Consider the following 12,223-nt stretch of genomic DNA (forward strand, 5'->3'; position numbering starts at 1 on the left):
GCTAGACCTTTGCCATTCTGGTTCATCTCCTCTAGGCAAATGCCAGTCTGTCAACATCTAGCAAAAGTGTGGTGCCCATAATGATGTTTCTGAGATTAGGATGTGATGAACAATCCCACTTAAAGCCCCAGCAGAAATCTTCCTGCAGTGACTTTTTCTCATTTATGGGACAGTAAGAATAACATATGGAAAAAACAGACTCAGTGACTCCTCCAACCTTTATTCATTGGTTCTTTAATGATGATGGCAGTTACTTCTCTGGGTCATTAGGGGTTTTGAGGGAGAGAATGGATAAAGGAGCATTAGAAAAGCAGAGCTGGCTTGACCCGCTTCTTCCCAGCACAGAAAATAAGATCTTTTTCATTTGCAGTTCTAGAATGTAAGAGCTATAAGATTCTTGGAGGTCACTTCCATCTACTTCCTGATGCTCATATAACAAGACTGATGTCCAGAGAGGTAAAGTGACCTGCCCAAGATCACAGAGAGATTAACAACAGGCCCTAAAGCAGAGCCAGATATCTAGGGTCCTTCCCATCAATTTCTGCTGCCTCCACCTCTCTCTGTTACCTGCTCTCAGACTCTACCTCTGCACCTCCTCCCAACCCCCAACTGCTTTGTCCCTTTGACCATTAGTCTTACCTGAAAGCTTCATTTTGAAAACAAAACACCAAAGACAGAAGATGCCTTGGCACCTTTTTTTTTCCCATGAGAATCTTTTGCCTTGTGGTTTGTGGAGGAAGCTGACTTTAGCATTCTAGGTGCCGTGCTGGTTACCAAAAGAGAACAGTGGCCGTTGAGATAATGTATAGGTTTAAATATGTCAGCAGGTGCAAGAGTTGTCTTGTCTCACTTGGGCTACAGGAAATATATTCACCCAAATATGCAGGTCACAGATAGGTCAGAGAGATATTTAAATAAAATTTCTGCAGAGTCAAGGATCGTCTTTAATTTTAATCTTTGGTCTACTCACTGCCTCTGCAATATTGATCGGACATTCCAGTTTGTTCTTTTGTTTATGCTTTTCGTTCATTCATTCATTCACTCATTCAGTAATTATTTTTGAATGCCTCCTTTATGCCAGCAACTCTCCTCTCTTCCCTGTCTGAACTCTACTCTGAATCCTTTAAGATTCAATTGGAATCTCATGTCCTTCGGGATGCCTTTGCTGCCCAACCCAGCCCACAGAATTCTCCCTCTGCTTTTTGTACTGCCTGTAACTCTCATCTACATAATGCTCTCACATGTAAGTTTTGCCTTACCAGCTGGATAAACAAAACATTTGTTTAGCCATTTGCATCCAGCCAAGTTCATGTGTATTTTCAGATTTCATTCTCACAACATTAGATAGATATTATTATTTTCATGGCAAAAGCGAGAAAGTTGAGGGCTCCGAGATTAAGAAACTTACTTGTCACATGGCTGGGGGTAACGGTGCAAGACTCAAAACTCAGGTTGGTTCATCTGACTCTAAAAATTCTACTTTTTTGTCTTTCACCAGGCTATAACTGTCTTAGACTTCTTTTTATTCTCTACTGAGTCTTACACGTTGTCAGTACTGAACTACATTCTCATTGATTGAATTGTTCTAAAGCTTTCTGCTCTATTTTGATGGATATACAAGGACCTATTCTCTTGGAAACCATTACAGAAATATGGAAATGTTGGATTGTACTGTGGCCATTTTTGTTTTTAGTGTTATCCTAATTGCTTGGACTGAGCCTGGAAGAAGATGAGGAAGAAGATGAAATAAATATATTGCCTTTATAAAGCAGCTTATTAGTACACAGCTATCACGTTATGCTTTACCTTCCAGAACAGAACAGAAGTCAATTTCTGGGGTGGAGGAGGAGAGAGAGTGCTCCTGAGTTTGCCTAAACAGAACAGATAACTTGATATCTGACATTTAGTGAAATTTCTCACTTTTTATCTCATGCCTTAACATCTATATCAACTCAGCTCAAGTTTGCTATTTAATTTGGCTTTGTTTGCTTTTAATTTAAATTTAAATTTATTTTAATGTGGCCTCTGGCAGGTCTCTACTCGAGCTTGAGAAATTAGTTCACTCTCTTGATTCAAAATTATGCTACCGAATTAGTAAGGGTCTCTTGATGGTGAATGCTAGATTGATCTATTTACATAGGTAATCATGGTATCTGTGAATGAAGACAGTTTCATTTCTTCCTTTACCATCTTTATGCCTGCCCCCGCTTCCTCTTCTTGTCTTATTTTAGTAGCTAGGACTTCCACTATGATTATGAAAGGAATGATGACAGTGGACATCTTTGCCTTGTTCCTGATCTGAGCGGGAAGACACTTATTTTTCACCGTTAAACATGATATTACCAGTAGTTTTTTTGTTTTTTTTTTTTTGTAGATGTTCTTTATCAAGCTGGTGAAGTTTCTCTCTATTCCTAGTTTGCTTAGTGTTTTTCCTATAAATGAATGTTGGATTTTTGTCAAATGTTTTTCTTGAATTGATTTATATAATCATATTTTTCTTCTTCAGCCTGTTGATGTTGTGGATTACATTGATTGATTTTTGAGTGTTTAACCAGCCTTGCATACCTGGAAAACAATTCCACTTAGTCTTGGTATATAATTTGTTTCATACATTTTTGGATTCTATTTTGGATAATATTTTTTAATTGAGGATTCAGATTGTTCTGTTTAAGCCATAGCCATGAATAAATAATTCCCTTGTTCACAAGCCTCAATGACTGCCAAATATAATCCACTAAAATCTAGGTCCCTTCGTCATTCAAAGCTCTCTATAACATGGCCTCACATGACCCTCCTATGCTTCTCTCTCACTATTTCTATGATGTATTCTCTATTTTCCTAAACATTTTCAATACTCTCTCAACATTCTGAGTTTGAAATTCTGTTCCTTTTACTAGGGACTAGGCATAACATTGAACTCTTTTCCACTCTCATTTTCTGAAATCCTATTTTTCTTTAATACTCAGCTCAAATTATAACCCTTCCCCTACTTTAGGAATTGTGTCTTTTTCATCTCCGTGTCTCCTGAAACACAGTGTTTCATGTATAAGGTACTAATGACAGGGACCTGGAATTCAGCTTTGGCCTCATTTCTCAGAATCTGACTTTCAGTCTTTCTGTTTTGATTTTAGATATTGATATCGTCTAGTCTAGCTTTTCAAGTGGAGTAACGATCCCTTCTATATTATCTCAATTAGAAAGTTGTTTCTGTGATGAAGCATTCACTACCTCATGGTCGATTTTGTTGTTGGACTTTGTGATCGTTAGAAGGTTTATGTGTGATTGAACCGTGGTTTGCCCACCTCTGACTTCCATCATTGGTTCACCATTCACTGGAGGAGCCTGTAGCTTTCATGAGGTGTTTTTAGGAGATAGCACAGTGGAGTGGAAAGAGCTAAGGCTTTAGTTTCAGGCAGTCTTGGGATAAAAGCCTACTACTCTGCTACTTAGGAGCTGTTTTGTCTCGGATGAGTCAATGGATTTGCCAGAGCCTCTGTTTCCCCATTATAAAATGGGGATATTAGTACCGTTCTAAGAGAATTGTTAGAACGAATGACAATGTATGCATGAAATAAATTATGTAAAGCTTCAAGTGCAGTACCGCTAATAAAGTAAGTAGTCAGCAAATGACAGCAATTATTGAGCTTCTACAGTGTACACTACTAGGTGTCATGGGGAATCAAAAGCATATAAATGAATCCTTCCCTCTTAAGGCACTTAAGGCTAATTTGAGTTATGTTCTAAATTCATTGCTCCTGACGAATAACAGGAAAAACTTTGTTTCTTCACTTGCCTATGGGATGAGTCCAGCTTGGCAAATGAGGGTAGTGATTTCTGATGGGGACAATGTCATAGTTTCTTGGGATCAGGACTGGTCTACTAGACTTAATTAATATATAATCAGTTCAGTTGAAGTTGCCTGGTGGTTTGGAAAGGCCAGACTGTCAGCGTGATGCCTGTGTGGGAAGGAAAATGTGAAACAGACTTTCAGGGTTTATTAGGAACTGTGGACAGTGGCGCTGAGGGAAAAACAAATGACAATTTCATAGAACTTTCGTCTACAGCCATGCTACCCGGAACACGCCTGATCTCGTCTGATCTCGGAAGCTAAGCAGGGTCAGACCTGGTTCACATCTGAATGGGAGACCACCTAGTAATAACAGGTGCTGTACACACTTGAATGGGAGACCACCTAGTAATAACAGGTGCTGTAGGCTTAAAAAAAAATTTTCTTAGAACTTTCTTTTCATGTCATCAGAAGACTTTGCAGGACAAGTATCTGTTTTCAACAACAATAATGCATAGTGATCTCCAAACATTTTTTTTTAAACATTGGTATAACTCTTCCCTCTTCTTTCTCACACTAGCACTCTCATTCTATGACTTAGAAAGATAACTGTGTATAGCTAGTTTTCGTTAGGCCATGCAGTGTCTTTTATTCATGAATTGGTATTAAGATTCTAAATGTCCTGATCACTTTATTAAATGTTTTGTGGCCTTAGCAGGCAATTGATAACGGTTGCTCTGAATATTTTCTAGGCTAACATGCAGTGACTGACCTCTGTGACACATAGTTTTTGGGGCTATGAGACAGGTTGGAATAGATGCAGAACTAATTCCTGTGGGCAACTTTGCTGCTTCTCTTGGCCCACTCTGTGTGGAGGTTCAGTGGATTTTAATGCTGGCTCCAATCCTGGTTAGGCTCCTTAACTTGGCGGAGGAGGACTTCGGCCTCACCCTCCACTTGGCTTATGGCCAAAGCATATCCAGCCTTCCTTTAGTAGAAACAATAGATTATCTGAACTTCAGGCTTTTCCTTGATTTTAATAGTATAACTTCAAACTCTGCAGCTCTATTTTGAGAAGCTTATTTTTAAAAAATAATGTTCATGGAGGATTACTTGAAGGATAAGTCATTCATCTGCTTCTCTATATTCCAAATATTATTCTTGGTTCAAAGGACACCATTAGATGGCTGCAGACTTGGACTACAAATAATTATTCTGGGTCTTGGTCTTCAAATAATTATTCTGATGAATTGAACTTTGACCTGTGTCATTAGTCTATTGAAGAATAGCCCCCTTGAAACCTGTTATATTCATTGTGGGTCACTATTGAAGGTGGAATTCAATGTATTACATTAGAGCAGGGAGAAAATTCTCCCTGGTTTTAGTACCAGTACACTTGCACTCTGTCTGGGCACCTGTATTTACATTTTAGAAACCAGGAAACTTATAACCAATATTCTGTGTATTTGACCTGGGAAGCATACTGTCAAATTTGTGGTCCTATCTCTATCTAGCATTGTATCCTATTTCTTGCTTTATCTCATTTGCCTACTTTATTTTTCTTTCACCACAAAATTCTCATTGAAATGAAACTCTAATTTTACTGTATGGATATCTGTACCTGGCATAAATCCCTTTCGGAGCAGGTCGGGGCAAGTCTAAGTTTGTAAAAGCCTATTCTCCTTTGATGAAAGTCAGTGTGGTATGTAGAAAATTCCAGAGAAAAGAGCAAAGGGGAGGCATTCTCCTCAGAGAGCAAAGGTTAGCATCTGTTTACATCTCAGCTCTGTGAAACTTTCTTCTAACTCTCACAGGCAATACGCTCAGGCCATAAGGTTCATCTTTTTCAGAAAATCAGGGAGATGGTCTAGAAAAGAAAGTCCAGGCCCACTGACTAGAAATGTAGTCACACTGGGCAGATGATTAGAGTTGCAACCCAAACTAAACACACCCTTTGCCAAGACCTCACAGTCCCAGTCTGCCTCACTTCTGGGGGGACCAGCAACTGCTCTGAACACTACTCCTCATCCCTGCAGGGCAGAGCATCCAGAGTTCCATGCATCTCTTTGGCTCAGTTCATATTTGCAGGTCTCTGATTAATTCTATATTTTACCCACTAAAGAGACAGGGGGGCCAGTGAGCTCTATACAATCCTGATGAAGAGGCAGAGGTACTTGCCATGACCCCTAGGAGAAGTCATGATTTCCTCAAGCTGAGAATGTCATCTTCAATCATGGCCTCTCCTCTTGAGATGTCCTCATGCCTGTGCTCTGTGCCCTTTGCTCAGCCTATAGCAGCCTCCCAAGGCTCACTCAAGTCCTCTACGTTCTCTCCACATCACTAACAGTTATTCCTGCACACCTGGAAGTACCACCGCCTTAGGTCTGGAGCATGCTTGGTCTTAAATTCTGTTGTCCTTGTGGCTAGGCCATTTTTCCACTCCAACTAGATTTTAAACTTCTATAGGGCAACACATATATCTATTCTAACCTTGGTTATATATTTCTCACAGACGTTAATATGATTCTAAGAACCAATAGGTACTCAAAAATGTCTCCTCCCCTCCTCCTGTTGTTCTGCATTGTTCTCTTTCTATTTTTCCTGCTTCTTCTGTTTATGGGTCTCTATTAATCAGTTTTGCTGTGGTCACAAGTAACCCCCAAACCTTAGTGACTTATAAAACATAGATTTGTTTTCACGTTATGAACACACTAGGTCAGCTATGGCTGTGCTCCATGTGTCTTCTCACCTGGTGGCCCCCGCTGATGGGGAAGCCCTGATTTGAGATGAGTCATGGCTGGAGAGAACAAGAGAACTGGAAGAAACTTGCATTGTCCTTAAGGCTTTTTCATTCATCCCATTGGCCCAAGCAAGTTATGTGGCCAAGCCTGATGTGAACCCTACCTACAGGAAAGCACTTAAGTCACATGGGAATGGTGGGACGTAGGATCATCTTTCAAGGAAGGGAGCCAAGAGTTGGGAACAATAAGACATTTTATCACAGGCTCTTAATAGGTGCCTAGGCCTGTTGGGAGCATCACATAAGGCAATGTATGTTCATATCTAGGTACAGGAGTTTGATGGTTTGTAGCAATTTTAGTCCTATTTATAACAAGGAAACAGAAGCTCAAATAATTTAAGCAGCTTTTAAATAAATGAATAAATGCATGAATAAATGAAAGAATGTATATCGTTCAGCTTTCTTAGTTGACTGCTAATGCCCAGCCCCATCAGCATTACCTCTCCAGGTAGTGCTAACAGTATCACTCTTACAGTTTTAGTAGAGTATTTAGTAGGTTTTAATAGATTACTTATCTCTCCAGATTAAGATATTTACATTTTAAAGGGGATATCTGGGAATGTCTCAGTCCCTGATGGTGAGTCCAATTGTGGAAACTTCAAGTACCACCCACATGTTGGACTAAGAGAGCCTTGTTAATAATACATGTTAAGCCTCTCTTAATATGTTCCAAATCTGGTTCCAAGTCATCAGTGGGTCTTGACTTGAAGTCAGTTTATATATTGTCAAAAATATATTTAAAAAAATAAAATAGAATAAAGTAAAAAGTATTAGCTTGTATCACATGTAGTAAGGGCAAGTTTTATCAAGCCTAATCAGGATTGGAGCCAGCATTAAAATCCACTGAACCTCCACACAGAGTGGGCCAAGAGAAGCAGCAAAGTTGCCCACAGGAATTAGTTCTGCATCTATTCCAACCTGTCTCATAGCCCCAAAAGCTATGTGTCACAGAGGTCAGTCACTGCATGTTAGCCTAGCCTTGCCTCAGTTATGTGTATATGTGTTGTATGTATACAGAATTGCAATCTAAAATGTGTTTTTCATTGAGTTGACATCAAAAAAATTTTGAAAGCCATTGCTTTAAATAATACCTCCTTCAGTTCATTTACTAGGTCCATCCTTTCTGAGATTTAGTTCAATGAATAGCCTTAAAGGCCAAAGTCCATCTTCGTGTCACATTCTGCCATGGAGGGCTGACCTGGATGAGAAGGATGGGCTCTCCCTCTCATCCAGGTATCCAGGGTCTAGCCTAGGACTAGGCATGCCATAGGCTTCCAAAAAAAGATACATTTGTTATACTGCCTATATCTACAGAAGCAAGATGGTTGATCAAGACACTCTTTAAGGCCTCTTTGGCTCTATGATTCCATGATCCTATCTCTTTGGTTGCAAAGAAAAGCAGTCACCACAATATCTCATTATTTTATTTTATTTTTTTAGGCAAGGCAACCCTTGGTTGACCTCACAGATTGCAAGGACCTTGTCAGCTTACAATCCCTTATTTTTTTGTTTTTTATGCCTACAGCACCTAGTCTTCCTAGGTGGTCTCCCATCCAAGTATTGACCAGGCCCAACCCTGCTTAGCTTCCGAGATCAGACGGGATCAGGCTTGTTCTGGGTAGCATGACTGTAGACTTCATTATTTTTTTCATAACGTGAAACCTAAAACATTTTGGGCTGTTCTCATACCTCCTATGTCTGTATCGCTAGATGTTTTCAAATATTCAAAACTTTGCCAATTCACAAGGATAGTGGACGTTGTTGATTTTTGTCTGGCTAGCCCTCTTTTCTGCCAGTTTTGTTCCTATTTTCTATTAACAGCATTGAACCATAGCAATTAGACCAATGGATAAATGTGTGGCCCAAACAGCCATCAGAAACCTTCTTTGAGATTTTCTCTAAGGAAGCTGAAATAGTTTTCTCTTTCTCTGAACTCATAGCTGGATACTCAAAATGATGTTAAGCCTGGAGCCCTTTGTGCCTTTTCTGTCCCCTATCTGCTCAAGGAGGCTGGGTGCAGTAAAGGATAAGGGCTACCTTTAGAGAATGGGTGTGTGGCAGTAGTTTCAAAGTAAAAGAGAAATCACAAAACATACCAGGTTGAAGATAGCATGGTTTGAACTCTTTGATCCTTCTGACCTGAAGCCAGATCTACTCCTTTTATTTTGAGTCACATGTACTAATACATTTCTTGTGTAAGCTAGTTTCAGTTCTGTTTATACATCTTTTGTTTAAAATATTACATTTTTTTCCCAAAAGTATTTATTGAGCACAAAAATGTGCCAGGCACAATGTTAGATCTAGATAATAACAATTGCAAATCATACCCGTAGCAGGTTCTGCTTCAATTTTTTCTAATTTTTGTTTAGTATAAAAAATAATATTATTAAAGACAATTTTTCAAAGAAAAAGACTTATCTCTATTTCCACCAATGTATTTTTTTGGTTTTCCATGTTTCCATCTGGTGTTCCCTCATATGCAAGATAGTTTTCCATGGTTAAAATCATAGTGTACCCCAAATTTAGAATTCTTTTGCTCTTAACATCAAGTCATAAAGTTTTTGTATTAATAATACTTAATTTCTGTAAAACAGGATATCTCAGCCTCAGTACCATGGGCATTTTCGGGCCTATCCTATGCATTATAGAATGTTTAGCACTGTCTCTGGCCTCTCCCTATTAGATACCAATAGAACTCATCTCTCCCTTCACTGGGACAACAGAAAATGTCTTCAAACACTGCCACATGTCTCTTGGGAGTGGGGATTGGGGGCTGGGAATTGTTTCCAGTTGCTAACCATTGTTGGATATTATTGCTTTGACTTAACACCATAATTTTCTTAAACAATCCCCTATAATTTGGATTTTGAGATTGCTCCCAATTCGTTGCTGTTGCAAATAATACAGAAATGAATACCCATGCATGTACTTATTCATATTTTAAAATCTATATCCTGAAAATAAATTCATGAAGGTCAAGTAGTAGGAATGATAGATACTATCGCCAAGCTGCTTTTCAAAAGAATTCCACCAATCTTGAGTATAAGGTACAATTTTGTTTTCTTGCTGTTTTGCCAGTATATAGTCTAATCTGTTGCAGTTTCAATGCAATTTTAGTTTCATGTGGTGAAAAGAATCTAGAATTTGGAGTCAGACTGGTCTGGATCGGAATCCATCATTAGCACTGATAGCAGGTTGACCTCTGGTACTTTCTTAATCTCTCAGTCTCATGTCTTCATTTGTAAAATTGGTCTACCCACCCCTACAAGGGTTGTTGTGCTCAAAAACTATTAACTGTCATTGTTCTTTATTGCTTTGGTTGTTCAAAATACCTCTGGCTGTGAGGTTGGCACTGGAAAATATCATTTGTACTTTAAAAAGTCTAGAGAGGAGAAGAAATACACTGCGATCACATAGGAGATCTGTGTTCCCTGCAGAGGTGGAGGCTGTTGCGTCAGAGAGGTTGTTGCTTCATATCAGCCATCTGTATGTGCTGCACCGGGTGCCTGCACTGCTGGAGCCTATAGGGGCCATCAAAGAAAGGAGTGGCAGAGCTAACTGATACCTGAATTATAGGAACAGTATGCAGAAATGACAAAACTGAGGGCTGAACTGTAATAATATGGGCTGTGGGTGTACTCAGGAGGATGGGAATACCACAGGCTGTGGGGTCCTGGGGGAGAAGGCTTTATGGGGACTTGTGGTGGGTCGCAGTTGAGGTAGAAGAGACAAGGAGATGGTGATAACAGGGTGCGTCAGTTAATGGGAACGGGGAGGAGCCAAGAAGAGTGGCAAGCCCTAGCCAGCATTGAAGGGAGCAGGAGTGTGCTAGGAGCAAGCAATGGGGTGTAAAGGAGGGCAGGTAGGGTGGAGCACAGGTAGAGTCAGGACAAGGTGACAGGACTGGCCCAGTGTTCCATCCTGCTGCTGCTGTTGAGGTGTTTTTGACCAGGTATTTGCAAAGGAATTGATGGGTTGCTGAATGGACTAGAAAGCTGATTTGAGCCCATAACAGCAGGACTCTTGATAAAAGTGACAGAAATACAATATGTACAATTTTAAGCAAAAAGAAAATACCGCTATTGGTGGTTCTTCAAAAAGTTGAGAGAAATTCCATATGACCCAGCAATTTCAATCCTAGGTATATACACCCCCCAAAATTGAAGACAGGATCAAACAAAAACTGTACAGGCATGTTCATAGCAGCACTACTCACAATAGCCAAAAACTGGAAACAACTCAAATGTCCATTAGTGGATGAATGGATAAACAAAATGCGGTATATACAAATAATGGAATATTATTCAGCCACAAGAAGGAAAGAAATTCTGTTACATGCTACAACATGGATAAATCTTGAAGACATTATGATAAGCTAAAGAAGCCAGGGGCAAAAGTCACGTATTGTATGATTCCATTTATATGAAATGTCAAGAATAGGTAACTCCTTAGAGACAGAAGGTAGGTTAGTGATTACTAGGGGTGGTGGAGCTCGGTGGAGACTGACTTCTTAGTGGGCATGGGGTTTTCTTTTGGAATAATGAATGTGTTTTGGAATTAGAGGTGGTGGTTGCACAACATTGTGAATATGCTAAATGCCACTAAATAGTACACTTTAAAGTTGTTAGTTTTTTGTTGTGTGAATTTCACCTCATTAAGGGTCATACCACAGACTTAGGAAGGGCTAGTCCTCAGAAATAGCTGGAAGCAGGATTTGAAAGCCTCTAAGAGGCTTCCCTCTTCTGCTTTCTGTGTGTCTGCATCATGGTCTCTTATTCCTCATGGAGGAAATGTGGCAGCTGACAGCTCTAAGACACACTGAGCATGGCGGCCTCTTAGTCTCTCAGTCTCTGACAGTGTTTCTTATTGGTTCAGCATGGATCAGCTCACTCTCAGGTCACTTTACTACAGCAGGGGACAGAGTCATAAAAGCCTTCAGGGATTGGAAGAACTGATGGAGCCAACGATGCTGAAGTGAAGTGACTTGGGGGCCTATACACAGATTAGATTCCAAGGGAGAATGAAAAAAATCTTGTCAAGCAGGTCCACCTTGCAAATCTAATAAGGATGTTCAAAGTAAATGCCACCTTTCTGAGGAGCACCCACCTCCAGAGTCCAAAACTGATTTATGGTGGTGGCTTTGCTTTTAAGTTGCCGCTGGAGCCTCATAGGGCCAGACGTGAACACAGTAAGATGCTCAGTACATGCCTTGGTGCTGCTACTGATTCCAGGTCTGCAAAGATTAATTTCTTTCATTCATTCCCAGCACGTCAGCAAGTCCAATATCAGCCCTACAGCCACCACCCGTCCTGATTCTCTAGACTGTCTCTCCACTTGGCTCTTACCAGTGCCCTGGTTTCTGCTGTTATCCTTCCACAGTCCACTCCCCACAAAACATAGGCATCTAAAAGGTAAATCAGATCACATCGAGCCTTTCCCTAAACCCTTCAATGCCTTCCCACTGCTTTTTGAATAAATGCAAACTCTACTGGGGTCTGTAACTCCATACCTCAGTGACTCTCAACTTTGCCTGTGCTTCAGAATCACCTGGACTTTCCACAGACCAATTGAATCAGTCTCAGGGTGAGGGGTTAGGGGGCTCAGCATGAGTATTTTCTAGAAGCTGTAGAACCGAT

At 40.1% G+C, this 12,223-nt stretch overlaps 1 pseudogene; it reads right to left on the bottom strand.

Annotated features, from left to right (window-relative positions):
- Positions 1-8,103: 8,103 nt before the first annotated feature.
- LOC112477948 lies at positions 8,104-8,222 on the bottom strand (annotated as a pseudogene).
- Between the last annotated feature and the right edge of the window lie 4,001 nt (positions 8,223-12,223).

The sequence above is a fragment of the Pteropus alecto genome, unplaced genomic scaffold (genome assembly GCF_000325575.1).
Source record: "Pteropus alecto unplaced genomic scaffold, ASM32557v1 scaffold131, whole genome shotgun sequence".
Classification (NCBI taxonomy): domain Eukaryota; kingdom Metazoa; phylum Chordata; class Mammalia; order Chiroptera; family Pteropodidae; genus Pteropus; species Pteropus alecto.